The sequence below is a fragment of the Quercus suber genome, unplaced genomic scaffold (genome assembly GCF_002906115.3).
Source record: "Quercus suber isolate HL8 unplaced genomic scaffold, Cork oak 2.0 scaffold_378, whole genome shotgun sequence".
Lineage (NCBI taxonomy): Eukaryota > Viridiplantae > Streptophyta > Magnoliopsida > Fagales > Fagaceae > Quercus > Quercus suber.
The window spans coordinates 81,266-93,950 of record NW_027069830.1 but is presented as its reverse complement, the minus strand read 5'-3'; the positions used below and the strand labels follow the sequence as shown (position 1 = coordinate 93,950).

Below are 12,685 nucleotides of genomic sequence, written 5' to 3'. Positions count from 1 at the left end.
TCGAAAAGTCGCCAGCATCAGCATAAACCATTGTGGGGCGATTCGCCTAGGAGAGCCCGTAGGTATCAAAACCCTCCTCCCCGTCCGGGAGAACGTGCAGCAGGGTTTTGAGGGGCTATTGTGGGGCCGTAGGCCTGAAGCCACAGCCCATCGCATAGTAGGCCCAAGGCCAACGCCGAGGAGGACTGACCAGCCAAGGCTAAGTTAGACAAAGCTCTTTTTCTGAACCACGCCGAGGACCTCTTCGTCCTCGGCATACTAAGGATAATTTTTGGAGGGGACAAGCCCAGAGCAAGCTGTCACATTCACATTTAATGCATTCACATAACCCCTCTGGCCGCATTAATGGGGATATAACCCCTTAGCAGGGCAACATTGATCAGAGTGAACCACTTGAGTACCGATAAGACCTCTGATGGGACGGATGGCCAGAAGGGAGTCGAATGGATGATCAATAGTGGAAGAAGGAGATAGGAAGATAAAGACTATATAAGAAAAGCAAGTAAAGTAAAGAAAGGGGGGAAAAATGGGGAAGAAAAAGGTCTCCTCGACCCATGGCCGAGGAGCAATTTCCCCCAGCCAGTTGTAAAGAAACTCTAAGTATCTTTTTTATAAAAGAGAGTTCATGCTTGATGAACGACGGCCAGTGCCTAAACCTTTAACCCACTCTCTAAAAATTTATTGTTTGGGCTTGATTGGGCTGAAAACCCATTCATACTCAGGGTCAATCCAAACTGAGTCCTTATAGTACCTGAATTTTTTCTCTTCTTAGTTCTTATTTATTTTGGTATTCTATAAATTTGGGTAAATTATTCCTACTAGATACCGACCTAGGTTAGGAGAAGGGAAGCCAATGGCCATGGTCACATGCCTTTACCAAAATTTTTTTTTTTTTTTTTATGGCCAAAAATAGGTGAGTGGAGGCAACTATTGTGGTAGACCTCCATGGGCGTGATCATTAGGGTACTTGCTACTATAGAATGTTGGATTGAGTTATAACTATTATTGTTCGGGGTGATAACAAACCTCACCCAAGTTCTACTAGAAGGCTAGTACCTTTGGGCTAGTTAAAGGAGGGAATTCTCACGTTCTGCCCATTGGGGTTTGAACATGGGATCTCAAGCAACGCTGCACTCTTACATTCGTGCCAAGACCACTAGACCACCCTTTTCGGTGGTTGAATGATTCAATTGGAGAAGATTATTTCCCTTTATATATATATGCGTTCTTTTGTTTTGTTTTGAGGTTGTTCTTTTAACCTTATTTTTATTTTATCGAAGATGTCTAATATTATATTGTGAATGCGCTTTGTGATAACTGATAAGTAGAAACGATCAAATTCATAATAGGAATGTTCCACTCTAAATAGATCTAAAAGTTGCATTTGTCCCAAAAAGTCTTGTAACTCAATTAGTAGTTTTTTTTTTAAAAAAATTGTGTTTATCTTGTGTCATTCAAAAAAAAGTACAGGTATATACTTTTTAGGAATAAAGTAGAGATATTTAATTTATGTAATTGAAAACAATGGATTGTGAGGAATAGAAAGAATTATTTTGTTTTTGTAGTTTATTCTTACAATTAGGTTAGATTTGAGAATTTTCAAAATTAAAATTAACGGAATACTAAATATAGAAAAAAATAATTCAAAAAGCAAATCAATTTTAATTCTTTTTAGATGAAAAATCAATGTTAATTGGTATATGTATGGACCAGATTTGAGTCCTTAGCACAAAAGGTGGATGGACTTAGGCTCAAAAAGCCCAAAACAATGAATTTATAGAAAGTGGGTTGGAAAAACTGGGTTAGAATGAGTTGGACAACAAATGAGAGGGATTCGAGAGACAAAAAAAAGAAGATGGACAAGTTTTTACTACAGAAAATCGTCCTCAGCATGGTCCGAAGAGATCAGTTTTTATGTATTGCTCTTAAGTTTGATTACAAGTTTGGTTCCTGATTGCTATAGTATTTCTCTCTTGATTTCTCGATCCCTCCTCCCATTGCTTCCTCCTTCTTTTATACTCTCTTCTCCTTTCATCTCTACCTTTAATGTGCTGGCTAGATGGTTGGTATTGATACTTGTCCCATCAGCACCTTCCTAATTAAAGTCTTCATGTAATAGTTGTAAGGCTGAAAACCACTGTTCAGGTATCACCTCCACATTAATGCAGCCAAAGAGTTAGTTGTAGAGCATTTAATGTTGTAGTACAAGCTTTCTTCTTAGATATTTTAGGATCTCCCCTCCTGTCCAATGTTTTTGCAATACTTATCCATACCAATAGAACTCCTTGGAACGTTCCCCTAGATGGTAGACCACCTATTCGGACCTCGACTTTGGCTAGCAGAGAAGACATTTGTCCTCGGCCTACACACAGACTCCCTTGATAATGTTTACTCCTCCTCAGACGACCTCTAATTCTCGGCTTAGGCCTTAGGCTCAATAACATATAGGTAATGAGCTCCTAGGCCCAATACCCCTACAATAGCCCCTCAAGATTCTTCTTTCTGGCTCCTCGGGAAGAAAGGAGGATTTCAATATCACTGTAGTTGCTCTGAGACCATCGCATCCTACCTCTGCCTATGAAGATGCCTTTTTAACTGCCCAAGGCACACTCCTAGTGCTTCAGCATTCGAAACGCGTCTTCATTAAATTTTTACCATACCTTGTCCCCCACGTTCTATGGCATGATCCAAATCTAATGGCTGAGAGTTTCACTGGGGACTGAGCGGGAATTTTCCCACTTCTAACTCTTTCTTTGGTATAAATACCCCTCAAATCAATCACTCACCTTATATTAGCATTCATTTCATTCTAGCGTACATACACTGAACCTGCTAATTTACCTAACTCACTCATGCCCTCACGAATACAAAAAGCCCGTCCAAGGATACTTCCCTTCTTTCTGTAAGTCTTCATAAACCTTTACATTTTTTTTTCCCCATATACTTTTCTTTTCTCTGTAGTTTTCTCCTCCTTGGCTCCACTTTTTCTTCTCGATCCTTTTAGTACCTCCAACCTTCTCTTAAGAATGGGTAGATTCAAAAATTTAGTAGACTTTAATGAGGGTTTAGAGAGCTTCAGAGCTCAATATAGGATCCCTCCAGAAGTAGGCATTAGATATTGTAAGGAAGGGCAATGGTTTGAAGAAAGGCAAGAGGGAGAGGTGATAATCCCTATGATCACCTTCATAGAAGGGGGGATGAGAATTCTTATGGGCACGGTCACTAGGGATTATCTTAGGGCCCACAGGTTAGCACCCACCCAGTGTGCCCCCAATATGTTTAGAATATTAGGCTGCGTAGATGCCCTAAATGAGAAAATGGGCTTAAACTTTACCCACCATGATATAAACTGGATTTACAACCTCCACCACCTGACTGAGCAGGGGTATTACCTAAAATCTAGGTACCTTGAGATTAGGCTCATCCAATGCTTTCCTAACTCTAATAAAGGCCTGAAAAATGACTTTTTGATCCTATCAGGGGAGTGGCATGATGGCCTCCTTTGTTCGACGAGAGAGGGGAAACCAGGTGGGGCTCTAGGTTTAGATTCAAAATTTCAAAGTTATCCTCTTTTCTTTTTCTTTGACTTTCGCTTATACCTAAAATCTCTTTTTATTTGCATTTTGCTAATTATGTTTTTTCTACCTTGATGATTTTGCAGACCCACACGCTGCTGTGCCTAACTTCAGCCTCGTAAACCAAGCGAGTTTGGACAAGATTCTGAAGGCCGAGGTCTTTGTCCACTTAGACGGCCAACTTAGGGTAGCCCACCTGATAGTAGACTATACTCCAATATCCAAGAGTTTCCAGGCACCTAAGTGCATTATCAAAGCAAAGAATCCTTGACTTCACCAGATCAGCATCACTGCTCCAGGCTTCCTCATCACCGGACCAATACCAGAAGGCACCTTTGCCACCACACCTATCCTAGAGGGAATCCCAAAGGTCGCCCAGCCACCACAACACACAGCTGAGTAAGGAACTTCTTCTTATCCAGCCATTATAGAGGAAGAAGAAGAAGTAGTAGAAGTGCCTGATTTCGAGGATGAGTTCAATGTCCTCAACCAAATTTTGTCCCCAGAAGTTTCTCCTGGTGACCTCAGCTCTCCTTCCTTAGCACAATCCAATCCTCGCCAAGAATCTATTGACACATCCAGTGATATAGTATCCAACGCAGACAGAGGCCAACTCTTCAGGAGTTGTTGGAGTCTCACCTAGGGAGAGATGCACCTTGGAAGGCTTCTCAGACTAGACTCCCCACTCCTCCACCCACCCAAACCCTCCGAGCTGATCCAGCCGACCATAAAAGGAAAAGGGAGGAGAAGGGGAATGAAGTGGTGGAAGTTAGGAAGAACCAACCTCCCCAAGAGATCGAGCCCCAAATGGGGGCCAAGAAACCCAGGGTGACGTAGATGAGGTAAAGCTTGGTAGCTAGTAGTACTCTTCAACCATTGGTCATCCCTTATAAGGCATGAAGAGGAAGGCTTTCCTTCCAATGTGGGACTTGAAGCCAAAAAAGATTACAAAGTGCAACACTTGGTCTTGAGGCAAAAATGTCCCCACAACTAAAATAAAATTTAAAGTATAGAAAAACATGCCTAATTTATCAAAAGTAAGATTACACCTTTACTAAATGATGTAGTCACTTTGTAGTATAAACTTGCACAAATAAAAATTTATTTATCCATTGTTTTGGATTATAGTAGGGCTCTTTTTAATATACAATGCATTTTATTAACTAATAAAAGGGGCCTTCGTTTTTTTTTTTTTTTTTTTTAAAAAATCTTGGTGAAAGGGTAAATGGCTCTTAATCAAAATATGATTAAAATATATTATATTATATTAGTTGAAAGAATGACCTTTTTTTATTTATTTGGGGCTTAGGCAACTGCCATAGTTGCCTATATACTAGGGAAAATTATTGAATACTCTGGGAATACTATAAATGTATACTCTCTCCTCTCACATGAATTGTGGGTTCTACTATAAATTTAATTAGTGGAACTCATAGTTATGCGAGAGGGGAGAGTACGCATTTATGGTACTCCGGAAGTATTCAATAATTACCCATATACTAGAGCCGACCCCGACTTTACCATTAAACCAAACATTAATGGAGAATTCTGTCTAGCACCTTTAGTAAATTCGTCCAACAAAAATCCCAAGGAGCCTTTTATCTATACCATTCAGCTTTGTTATCCTACTATTTGGATAACAACATCGTGATGAAATTATAACTCATTGGAGAAAGTATTTGGTATCAAATGATATAATGTTTGTGGTATTAAAATCCAATAAGTATGAGACATGTTAGCAAAAAATAACTATCCTACTAACAAATGAACTACCACATTAACAAACGAAAAACGTGTTAGTGGGTAGTTATTTTTATACACATGTCTTTCATTCATTGGGTTTTGATATTGATGACGTGGTATCATTTGATACTTTTTCCACTCATGGAAATGACAAGCCTCATGCACGAGATACTCGCCCACCAATTGCAAGTACGAATTCCAAAGATCTTGCCACCATTTACCACCATGATCCCACTATGGAAAGTAGAGAGTGGGAAGAGGGTCAACTTAGGCTCCTATATAAACCCCATGCCTCTTCTTTTTTTTTTAAATAGAAGAAGCCCAAGACCTTCTTCGTTATGAGGTATGAGTGAAAAAACCTAAAACTACTCTATTTTATGATTTCTTGTATTTTTGTGAATTCCTAACTTAGGTATCAGAGAATGTATGAGTGAAAAACCCTAGAACTAATCTATTTTTTGATTTCTTGGGTTTTTGTGAGTTCCTAACTTAAGTATCAAAGAAGCTTAGATCGACACTACACTAGTGTCTTCTGATTATGTGTTTACTTTTTGCAGATCTTCAAATGCTTTTGTTTGGATGATTGACTCACTAATTTTTAGTGTATCAGCAGTTTATTTCCTACAACATAATGGCGTAGCAGATTAGAATGATTAGATTTGAGAATTCTGAATGCAAAAAAATAAAAAAGGTTTAAAAGCATATCAAAGTTAGGTACAAGCTCCAACCTAATACAACTTTTAATTTGCATATAGGTGAGCCTAGGTCTATTCATTTGCTTTCTTCTACCTTTCTTAAGGATAATTACCTCTTTTTTTTTTTTTTTTCCTTTTAATTCCCTCGTCAAATCCATATCACAAGCTTCTACCCTATTATCAAAATATAAGCTTATAAGACCCCATATATATATATATATATACACACACTACTAATAACAGGATTCCCCTGTTTCGTCTCTAATTTTTGGCATACCAAAATATTCTCATACAAATTCTAAAAAATTGTTAAAAAAAAAAAATCAATTACATCTATCAAAAAAAAAAAAAACTTCAATTACATACATCGTTATTTCTTCCCCAAAAGAAAGTTGATTCTTATTTGTATTTGTTATTTTTTTTATGGAATGTATTTGTTATCTATTTGAATTCAAATACTTCAATTACACCTAAAAAAAATTAAATAAAAAAACTACAATTACATTCACGGATACTTCTTCCAAAAAAAAAAAAAATGATTCCTATTTGTATTTGTTATTTGTTATTTTTTATTTTTATTTTATTATCGAATGTATTTGTTATTTATTTGAATTCAAATACTTCAATTACATTTATCCCCAAAAAAAAAAAAAAAACTTCGATTACATTCACAGTTACTTCTTCCAAATGATTCCTAGCTATTTGTATTTGTTATCTTTTTTTTATTTTTTTATTTTATGGAATGTATTTGTATTTATTTGAATTCAAATACTTCAATTACATCTATCCAAAAGAAAAGAAAAAAAATCAATTACATACATGGTTACGTCTAAAAAAAACTACTCATTCTTATTCTACTCCATCCAATTATCACATCAATTAGCTAGGCTTAACTATTAAAAAATAAAAAAATAAAAAAACAAAAATAAAAAATGATCATTTTGAATACAAGGAAAAAAAATTTCTAAAAAAATATAATGAAAAAAAAAATCCTACCAAAATACTGTAACTATCTCTAAAAACAAATAATAGATACTATTTTTTAAAATTTTATTAAAAGATAAGATAGTTACAATTTTTCTTTACAATTTGAAACTTTAACCCCTTATCCATATCCCTTAAAATTAGGCACTTTCTCATTTGAAAATATTGTTTGGGGTTTGTTACTACATTTATAAATACCTCTCTTCCTATGGTTTAATCTCAAAAAAAAAAAAAAAAAAAAAAAGAAAAAAGAAAAATAAAAAAAAAAACGCCTCTCTCTCTCTCCATAAGAAGGAGTAGTCCTTCCCTTCCAGGTCATTCTCTTAATTTTTTTTTTCCCTGATTATTGCTCATATGATTTTGATTTACTTGTTAAGAAAATTGTAGGAAAATTTTTTGGAATAATAAAAATTGTATATAACTATTTTCAAGATTATTGGAGCAGTTGTCGTTGTTGTACATTTGGTTTTATGGGGGGCAAAACTAAAGAACTAAGGTTCAAATGGGATCAAAGTTAGATAATGAAAAATGGTCAAGGGATGACACCATTTTCTTACCCTTTTTTTTTATCCTTTTAATTCTCATTAGAAGTTATTATTTGTTGTATTCATCCATTTTATGAGTAAAGACACGTGTCAAATAGTTTTTTTTTTCTTTGGCATTATTTTTGTAATTTTGTAACTTTGAACTATAGAATTTCAACAAAAAAATATTTTAATTATTTACTTTATTTTATAGGAATTGGGTTGTCCATGAAGGACATGAAAATAAGAAATTCAAATAAGGGGAGATTTCCGTGAAAGTCAAGGTCATTAGTTAGTTTTTATTGTTTGAGTCTCTATTTGGTTATTTGCTTACAAATTTTTTGACCTCAAATGTCCAAACTAAATTGCTAATTTTTCATTATTGGAAATTCTTTGATTGGTGAGCCTCTAAAATTTATGAAATTAGAATAGAAAATTATGACACTAAACCCAAAAATATAAAAAGAGTCTCATCTTATGCTCAGAGCACATGTGATGAGGCTAGTACTATTAATAACATGATTCCCTATTTGATTTCAACATTTTGCGTACTAAAATATTCTCACACAAATTCTTAAACTCTCTAAAATATCCCTATTTTTTAGTTAAATAATTTTAAATTAAAAAACTCAAACTGATTAAAAGAGTAATTTAGTATTCCTAAGTTTTAGATCTTTTCCTTTATCTTCTCAATTCAGCCTAAAATTTAGAATACTATCTCTATCTCATTTTTAAACATTATTTCACATTATCTTACTTCTTTCTTAAAAAAAAAAGTTATTTATATATCACTTTTAAACATTATAACACTAAACTAAAAAATAAAAATAAATAAATAATAGCATTATTGCATCACAAAGTGCATGTAATGAGTCTAGTACTATTAATAACAGGATTCTTAGTTTGAGTTTCAACATTTTGCTTACTAAAATATCTTCACACAAATTATTAAACTCTCTAAAATACCTCCATGTTTTAGTTAAATAATTTTAAATTAAAAAAACATATTGGTTAAAAAAGTAATTTACTATTCACAATTTTTATACTTTTTCCTTTATCTTCTCCATTCGGCCTAAAACTTAGGACACCATCTCTATCTCATTTTTAAACATTATTCCACGTTACCTTACTTCTTTCTTTAAAAAAAATACACACAGTTATTTACATACCACTTTTAAACATTATAACATTAAATCAATAAAAAAAAAAAAAAGAAAAAAAAGAAAAAGAAGAAGCATAATTGCACACGCAAAGTGCATGTGATGAGTTTAGTGTGTGTGTGTATATATATATACAGATTTAAGAATAAATAAAATTAGATGCATAATAAACGTTCTTACCTAAGTTTAATGTTTATTGATGATTATTTTTAATTTTCTTATTAACTCTTAAAAAAAGGGAACAATATACAAAACCCTATGTGGTTTTCCCTAAGAACAGTAAACCTTTTTGAGGTTTTAAGTATAACTACTTAACACCCCCACCCCTGAAACGATGGTATTATATATATGTAAGTCATTCTTCATGTAGAACTTTACTCCCTAGGTTTCTTTAGCACAACACAAAATCGCATGCATGTGGCATTATTTTATGTGAAAATGTAACTCTAAATATAGACACGTGTTATCATATTAGCAAGTCTTCGTTTATTTAATAGAAGTTTAGTGATTTACACATAAAACAATATCATATAGGGTTAAGGGTTATATCAAAATTTCAGGGGTTTTGTATTTTAAGGATAATCCAAAAGGGATTTTTGTACTTTTCCCTTAATAAAATGCTTAATTATAAAGATCTAATTTTAAAAAAATGCAAATGGTTCATTCTTGAAGATTATATTTTAGTTAAGAAGTAGAGAATAGTAGTTTGTTGACCTATTTATATGCTTAAATTTTACTTTATAATGAAAAAATTGTTTATAAGGCATTTAATATTTACATTTTTCAAATAAATTATGAAATTTGAGTTACCATGAAAATATATTGAAAATGAATAGTTAATCTTTTAAAACATGATAGAAAAGTTTCATTTAAGTTTCTACATAAATCAAAAATAAGTTTTTATAAGAAAATTTATATTATTTTGAAACAAGTTGGAGGTAGTTTTAAACGAGAGTTAGTAGAATAGACTGAAATTAATTTTAATAGAATAAAAATGTTATAAATTGGAAGGACATTTAAAAAAAATTAACATAGATCTTTTATTGAATTTTCAACTTAATATATTATGTAAAGATATATAGATATATTACTATATTACATAAATATTTGTGTGACATGTGAAAAAAAGAAAAATAAAAGAAAGAAAGAAAGAAACACTATTAATTTTTGAATATAAGGAAACAATATCTCATTCTTTGATCATATTCTTCCACTCATTATGTATGAGATATTCAAAAAATCTCATAAATTGATAGCGTGGCAAATTAAACCTAAGACTTCTAAATTAACGTTACATTTGGGACCAATAAGTCCAATACAGCCCAACCTAGATACCCGTGAGAGTCGTTGGAATAAAAAAAAAAAATTGAACTCTCTACACCTCGATTAAAAATACTAGCCTCTGAGCACGCGCTCACGCGCGTGCTCAGAGGCTCTTTTATTTTTTGGGTAAGAGTTAATTTAGAACATTTATTATAATTTGGGATTACTACATTCTCTAATCACAAAAAAAAAACCTAAGGGTGTGATAATTTAGTGCATTCTGTGTAAGAGATCAATAAATTATTAAAATTTATTATCACACCCCTAGGTTTTTAGCCTTAAATTAAAAAAATAGAGAATGTGACTTGGTCCAGCCTCAAAATCATTTGGCATTATAGTTGGATATATTGGAGGTAAACCTAAAGTTATTATAAACATTAAGTTAGCATTGTTGTTGATATTGACATAAAACGAACATGCCTTAATTTATTTTTTTCCCCAAAATAATCATAGTCCAACCAATGAATATTTTTTAAAAGGCACAAAATTATGATCTCACCATTAGTTTCTTGCATAGCATTTCGCTCAACTGGCATATTTCACACCAAGTTACGGATATGCGTAAGACGACAACTTGGTGTAGCCTCGCGATTAGGTGGTATTAGTGAGACACATGATGATGTTGAATTAGAATGCATAATGTTTTCATTTAAATTTGTTGGACTTCCCACTAAAGTAATATCACCACCCAAAGTTTGTTGTCTTCGTCTTGCATAATTGGCACGACGTCTTGCCAATCGAATTTGTCTGCTTTCATTGTCTTCTATTTGTCTACTACGTCGATCATAATATCTCCGTAGTTCTCGATGACGTTCTACGTCATTGGTATGAGTCATAGGTGTATTTTTCGAACTCATTTCTGCATTAAAATAGACAAAAAAATAATCATGTTATTTGCACATATATACATATTTAGCGCAATAATTATTTAGCGCAATATTTAGTGGAAGCATGTGCTATGTTAAAATTTCGTAGTCAAATTTGTTATATAAAAGTTTTGCAAAACAATATTGCACCCTTATTTTTGAGTTGCAATGGTCTGACACTAAAAATATGTAAACACAATATTTTAGCCGTAATATAATTTTTTTTTTTTTTTAAATAATACCTGAATTGGTTGAGATTTCCCTCCCCCAACTATTGAAGGATAATTAATTTTTATTTTTATATATATATATTTTTTTTTGTAGAGAAAAGGCTTCATGTTATTAATTGGTTGAAAATCTATAAAACGTGGTTTTTATTTTTTCCTCTTCTCTTTAAATATATAAGTATAAAATCATGGAAAAAATTACTTCTAAGTATATCTAAATAATAGGCAAAATTTTAGGAATAAAAATACTTAAAACATTTAATACAAATTAAATGTAAAACAGTGCAGGCATATTATTAAAATACCTAAAACATCGGATTTTTTTTTTTTTTTGGCTTGAAGTTGTAAAAAAAAAAAAAAAAAAAAAAAAACATTGATGCAAATTTATTAAATGAAAACACGTAACAGTTGATGCAAATTCAAAAGGCATGGTTTGTTTGGAGTCTTTTTGTCTTTTGGTAAGTTATTTTGGATCAGATTAAATTTTACCAATTTTTAAAAATTTAAAATTTAAAATGAAGTAACATTTTAAACTATCAAATATAAGATATATTTAAGGGTGTAAGTTTTTACCCCAAAAAGTTAGTCTATAATTTATTTAGAAACAATTTTCAGCACAATTTTAAAATTTTATCTTTAAAGATAAGATCTCCAGTATCATTCTTGCTTTAGTATGTAAATAATAGGCAAAATTATAGGAATAAAAATACTTAAAACAATTTTTTTTAAATTCAAACCTAAAACTGGCATATTATTAAAATACTTAAAACATAGGGATTTTTTTTTTTTTAAATTTTTTGCTTTGAAGTTGCAAAAAAATAGGAAACCAACGTTGATGGGTGTTTTTTTTTTTGCTTGAAGTTGCAAAAAAATAGGAAACCAACGTTGATGGATTTTTTTTTGCTTGAAGTTGCAAAAAAATAGGAAACCAACATTAAAGGACTCACCACCCTAAAAATAAAATAAAATAAAATAAAACATTGATGCAAATATCTTAATTGAGTACACGTAACACTTGATGCAAATTCAAAAGACATGATTTGTTTGGAGTCTTTTTGTCTTTTGGTAAGTTATTTAGGATCAAATTAAATTTTACCCATTTTTAAAATTTAAAATTTAAAATGAAGTAACATTTTAAACTATCAAATATGAGATATATTTAAGGGTGTAGGTTTTACCCCTAACAGTTAGTCTATTATTTAGAAGCAATTTTCACCACAATTTCAAAATTTTATCTTTAAAGATAAGTTCTCCAGTATCATTCTTGCTTGGCAAATTTGCGTATATGACAATTGCTTACAAAGTCATCAAATGTGCAATGGAAGGCACAAAAAGGACAATATTAAATTTCATAAGGTACAATATTCATATTACAAAAAATGTTTTTTAACAACTACTTGATAGATTGACTACCACTTCGCTCACCTGAATTCATCCAATGTGTCTGCTATGCAATCTAACCAACTTGTTGATATGTCACCAAAAAAAATACAAAAGAAATAGAGAGTTAAGGCTTAAATGTAAGAAAAACAACAAAAAAAAAATAATAAGAGAGAACGAGAAGCAACACTTTCGAACACATACACTA

The 12,685-nt window shown here is 32.1% G+C and overlaps 1 long non-coding RNA gene across 1 annotated transcript; it reads right to left on the bottom strand.

The window, feature by feature from the left end:
- Window positions 1–10,410: 10,410 nt before the first annotated feature.
- LOC136062067 (uncharacterized) lies at window positions 10,411–12,578 on the bottom strand. The gene is made up of 2 exons (XR_010623887.1): window positions 12,523–12,578; window positions 10,411–10,863 (listed from the first exon to the last, which is right to left on the bottom strand). It is a non-coding gene; the product is annotated as an uncharacterized LOC136062067 (long non-coding RNA).
- Between the last annotated feature and the right edge of the window lie 107 nt (window positions 12,579–12,685).